The sequence below is a fragment of the Etheostoma spectabile genome, unplaced genomic scaffold (assembly GCF_008692095.1).
Source record: "Etheostoma spectabile isolate EspeVRDwgs_2016 unplaced genomic scaffold, UIUC_Espe_1.0 scaffold376, whole genome shotgun sequence".
NCBI classification, from domain to species: Eukaryota; Metazoa; Chordata; class Actinopteri; order Perciformes; family Percidae; genus Etheostoma; species Etheostoma spectabile.
Genome location: NW_022605594.1, coordinates 407269 through 413009, shown reverse-complemented (window position 1 = coordinate 413009; position 5741 = coordinate 407269). Strand labels below are relative to the sequence as shown.

Genomic DNA, 5741 nt, shown 5'->3' with positions numbered 1-5741 from the left:
TTCTTTGATATATTGTCTTGTTTTTGTTTTTTAACAGTGTGCAATATTTGAAACGACATAAAGCCACTAATAGCCCTTAATATTGAAAAGTTGATAAGTGAGAATAGTGCAGAGAGTAGATAATCTATCGGTGTCTGGCTAGATTTTTGTAGATGTCCCGTTTGTTCTGGACACACACTCTGAACTCGTTTGCTATAAACGCAGTGATCCGACCAACCAGCTGTCTGCAGGTTTCCACGTCACCTTTTGGTATTGCCTCAACCTCGACTGAGGTAGTACTAAAAAAAAAAGTACCTGGTAGCAGGTCCCAGGGACTTTTTTTCGTAATGGAAAACCAAAAAAGGCGAGTAGAGTCGAGGCAAGTCGAGTAGATACCACGCAGTGGAAAACCGCCATAAATGTTTGTCCAATCAACACAAAACTTCCATGAAATGTCTACATACCGACTTGACACATACACTGCAAGTCTCATTCAAATTGACCACTAAGGGGCACTTCAAATGCATGATAACTGGATGTGGAATGATGCAAATCCAGGTTGGAGCTTAGAATCGCAGCTTGTGGCTTTATAAGCAATTGGTTTTGTGTTGGTCATCTGCTTTTCTCAAACTGCTGTTAGCTGGACTGAGCTACATATCACACTGAATTGAAAATTAATGTTTACAAATCAGTTGTAGGCATTTTAAACAAAGTGCACTGTTTGTCCAATTGTTACAAAGCTTGCAGAATATGTTTTATAACAACGTTGGACCACGTGTGTAAATACTTTGAAAGTCGCTATTGACAAAAAAGGTTTGAACCCGTGAATTGTCGCTTGCGGCTATATTTTTATTTTTTCGATTTTACACTCCACACAATTGTTCAAAGAATTTGCATCTATGGTTTTTAGTATTCAAATTACTGGGTTAGTTGAGGACCCTAGTATGAGCATCACGCAGCCCTGTGAGTGAACAGTAGGGGTATCACGATACCAAAAACTCAGGAGACGGTGCCAGTACCAGTAAAATAACATTTCTCAATGCAGATTTTAATACCAAGGATTTTCTAAGATTACATGTACTTTACCTTGAAACATGAACTTCTTTATTAAAATATTTGAAAAATAATGTCTTAACAAGACATACAAAACGTGCAATAGAGCACAGAACATAATAAAGTGCAATTAATAGTAATAGTGCAACCCATAGTGTCCCCAGACACATTCCAGACTTCAAGGCATCTTTTCAAAAGCTACTGCGCTAAAACAACAGTGTTTGTAACAGAGACGTGAAAAACCCCGGGTAAATATCGGAGATGTATTTGAAAGATGAAGACAGTGTAGAGTCCAAAATGGACGCCGAGTTGGCTCATTTCCTCATGAACAGGCAGCTAAGCATTAGCTTCAGGCTAATTCATCCTGGCTACAAGGGACAGGCATTTTATGTCATTTCAACATTTGTGTACTCACGTTGAATTAACCCTAACTGCTAACATTACCGGAAGACCAGGCAAGCGGCCGTAGCTGCTTACAACGTGTAGCCTGTTCAGCAGCCATAGCAGACAACGGTGAGTTATTTGAAGCCAAGAGAGGGGGGCCATGAGTTTGCAGAGAACATGCCGTTTTTTAGGTTGGGTACTGTTGACTCGTTTCATTTTTTCCAAAGGTATGAACCAGAAGTAGAAGGGCGTGACTTTGGCCCCTTGTATGTGACCTCCTTCTTCTGAATGTATCAACTGAACACTCTGAAGCCTATACTGCCCTCATCAGTTCTGGAAGAGGCGCAGCACCGTGCCTATGGGGCTTCAAAAAAACAGGCATCGTCAGTGTTTTGTCATTTTAAAACCGGAAGGTACCATAAATATTGGTTCTGGTGTCATCCCTAGTGGACAGCCATTTCACGCAGACCAGACAGCCCACTCGTAAAGCTCCACACACAATTTTTATTTAGAATTGCCATAATGCTTAAACACGCATCAATTCTGGTGGGACAGAAGTGTGACAGTCCCGTAAAGTTGAGGTAAACATTGCTACTTCTATTGAAGCCACAATAAAGTTCTAAAAAACTTTGAGTGTAAAAACCTTAAACCCTTCAGTAGAGGAATGTGAAAACAACTCTTGCACATACACAAATTAATGTAGTCAAGTTCAGACATTTTAGAAGACAGACTTAAGAAAAACACATTTGAGTGGATGGAGGCTTTCCCTTACCTTACCAACTATGACCTCAAGTCCTTCCTGCGTTAACTATAAGGTTATCGCCTTTACTTTTAACTATATTAAAAGGTACCCTGCCACACGTATTTCATTGCTTTGTGGTAATGTCTGAAGTTCTACCATGGATTCTGTTACATTTTTTGCGGAAAAAATGCCTTGGTTCTAATATGGTATAGAAAGCCTGCAGGAAGACTCAGCTTGATTTGTGCCAGTTCTTATTAATATTCAACGAGCAAAGCTGCTTGACTCTGATTGGTTAACAGCTAGCCAATGAGTGCCTGGCTATCGGTAACCTTTACCCAGTGTGAGCTCATGAATAGTAATGAGCTCAGGTAACATGACAGACTGACCAGCTGCTATAGTTGGCAAGATTTTTCCCCTTATTTATTTTCAGTGACTAGAGCTGACAGATGAAGTACCAGGGGCCTGTTGCACGAAACTAGGATAAGGGATTAAGCCGGGATATTCAAGTTATCCTGGATGAATTTAGCTTGGACTCGGTTGCACGAAACCAGATTGAATTAAGCCCAGCCAAGTAACCATGGAGATTTATTCTTTGCGGCTAGCCTGGTCCAGAGCAGGCTAACAGCCAGGCTAAGATTAATCCTGGAGTCTCATGTGTCAAATCAGATGCCGTCTGATCCGAAATAAACGTGTTTAACAGTTATTGCGTTGTCTTCTGCATGTGTTCTGCTTTATTTTTATTAACATGCATTAGCCTACTTGTCACTATTGTTGTCGCGAGTTTGATTTAAACCCTACTACAGCTGTTTAGATGGTTAGAAATGGTTGCACTGGCACCCTGATGCGGAGTGGGACTTTTCCCGGTGGGACAGTACTATGTCGAGGCTCCCTGGCGTGCGGCCGCTGCCCGGTGGCCGGTGGCCGCCGCTGCCCGGTGGCTGCTGCCCGGTGCCTGGTGCCCGGTGGCCGGTGGCTATTGCCTGCCAGCAGGCTTGCGAGTTGTGTCAGTGTCCACTCTCTCTGTAAAATAAGATGAGCAGCAGCAGCGTCGTGGTCTCAGCTTCAGGTTACAGGACGCGCTCCGGAATTAAGTGACGATATTAATGATGATATTCTCAGATGATAATAATGGCAGACTGGTCAGAGACCAATACATTCATGATTTCATTCTTGTTGCTTGTCCTTCTCTAATGAAGGGTAGTTTGTGTTACTCCTTAATAAGTGGGCCTATTGTTTTTTGTTATAGCTTACATTGGTTTCATAACCTTCTCAATAAGTCTCACATCACCGGACTAATAACGTGGCCTATATACGTACGTATGTGTAATTTACATTCCTCACACTGGGAACACCACCCAGCTTCTTAATCTTTTTATTTTGGTGCGGTCACTTGTCAGAGAGATAAAAAAACATGAATATGTTTTACAATATGTTCACAGCGTGAATTAGCATCTTTACTTTTTTCTAGTTGTTGTCCCTTTCTGATTGTTCTGTTGAACATTAATTGTACAAAGAATTAGATATAGCTTATAGAGATGTGTGCGTGGTTGTAAAACATGTTCTCACGTTGTAAAAAAGGGTTTGAAATTAAGCCTAAAGTCCGTAGGGTCCATTTCCCTAGGAACATTAGTTCCCTCTGCTCACTTTTGAGGCAAAGTAGATATTTTTAAACCCCCACACATTCAGTGGGGTCCGCTATGTTGGGCTTTTTTTCTCCATTTGATAAGAGCCGTATTTCCCTTTTTCCATATTCTTCCCCTCCTCGTTACTCTCCATTACTCTCATCTCAAAAATGCAAGTAAAACGGTATACTATGGCAGGGCACCTTTAAATGACAGATTGAAGGTCCTGAACATACCTTGTGTTATGATTGCACGACCATCAATGCAGGCAGTACCTGAAGAAAAACAAACAAGTGGGTTAGTTTCATGCAAAAAGTCCAAATATGTTGGTCTCCAAAACTGTTTGTAATCAACAGGGCAAGGTTTATGGTTGTGTCACTGTGAGTCGAGTGCAGATTTGAGTCGCGCATGCTTAGATTTTAACGGTTTACAGCATCAAGTTTCATAACCGACGAGAATCGAGTCAGACCAGCTCTGGTCAAGTGCAGATGTGTGTTGCGCATGCTCAGATTTAAACAGTTTACAACATAACGTGTCATACTGAAATGTGTGAAATCCATAAAATAAACTTTTCTCATTACAAACAATAACATTTTAGCTATCTATGATTGTTTGATTGCTAACGTTAGCCCAAAACGCCATTCAAGTGACAGCCTTTGTTGTGTTTGATTGCTAGCTTGTAGATAGCAGTCATTCCAAAAACGTTTTTATCCATCTATGATTGTTTGATAGCTAACGCTAGCTCAAAACGTTAGGGATGTTACCCGTGAACCCCCTGCTTTGAGGCATGTATCAAAGACATTAACCAATTTGGAATGGAGCTTTGTATCGGAACTTGATTCGTTTTGTGATAATCACGTGCCCAGTGATGTCCAAAGCTTCATTTCACACACCCACGTGACTGCTTAAAAGTTGAATTCAAAGGTTTAAGTTGCGCAACACAGGACACGACATTGTGGGTTGTTGCAGTAGGAGAGTCAGAGTCATGAGAGTTAGTGAAAAGAGAGATTATTATAGCCAGTAGAGAGTTCATAGAAAGTGTATAGCCAGTAGATCTGCACGATTATGGCCAAAATGATAATCGCGATTATTTTGATCAAAATTTTGATCGCGATTATTCTCACGATTATTTGTTGATTTTAACCAAAACAAATTTTATTGTCACATAGGCTATTTATAACTGCGAGAGGGAGTGTGATGGACGCTACTCACAGAGAGACGGCTGACTCATATGAACGGGTCCAGCACGGGTCGAACGGCGGATACACACGTCGTGTGTATTAAACGTCTGTATCTTCACTGTGCTGCATTTTTATGAACTATGTATTCTGGCCAGGTCCAGGCTACGGTCCAGCAGCTCCGTCTCACGCTGTTACTCACCAACTGAAGTTAGTGCATTCAAAAACTTCTTCTGTGTTCTTCGCCGTAGCGGCCGCGATAGCAGTTACCCACGGAAACACTGGGTACAAATACAGGTTGCCCCTCTATACTAACAATATACAGCGTGTTTAATGAAAAATTAAAACTGTAGACAATATATCAGAAGTGTGGACCGGCGGCCGCTGTGGCGGGGCGCGGAGAGTAGAGGAGGAGGAGTAGGACGAGAGAGCGTAGAAAGATCCAACACAGGCACGGCTTTACAGACAATGGGTCATGTAACGCAAAATTAAACCGTATCCATAAAACAGCATTGCAGCGATGCGAGGACATAGCACGGTGCGTCCTAGAAGAGCTAACTGCTAACAGACGCTACAGCAACAGACGCACCTAGCACTGGTCACTGCTGTTGTCTGAAAACAACCAATGGGACAAAGTGTTGCGTTTAATGGTAAACTGGTAAACCTTGAGACTGACGTATTACCGATTGCTATCTGTTGAGTTTTCCTCACGCTACTCTGTCCTGTGTGACTGTCTACATCTAGAAACTTAGCTGCACGGGGTGCAGTGAACTACTCTGACTG

The 5741-nt window shown here is 41.9% G+C and overlaps 1 protein-coding gene across 1 annotated transcript in view; it reads right to left on the bottom strand.

The window, feature by feature from the left end:
* The window catches only part of fam210ab (family with sequence similarity 210 member Ab), a 37781-nt gene that overhangs the window by 7403 nt on the left and 24637 nt on the right, over positions 1-5741 (bottom strand). Inside the window, exon 2 of the mRNA XM_032511447.1 lies at positions 4017-4055. The gene's annotated coding sequence lies outside the window, so the exon portion shown is untranslated. The remainder of the gene's footprint in view (positions 1-4016; positions 4056-5741) is intronic.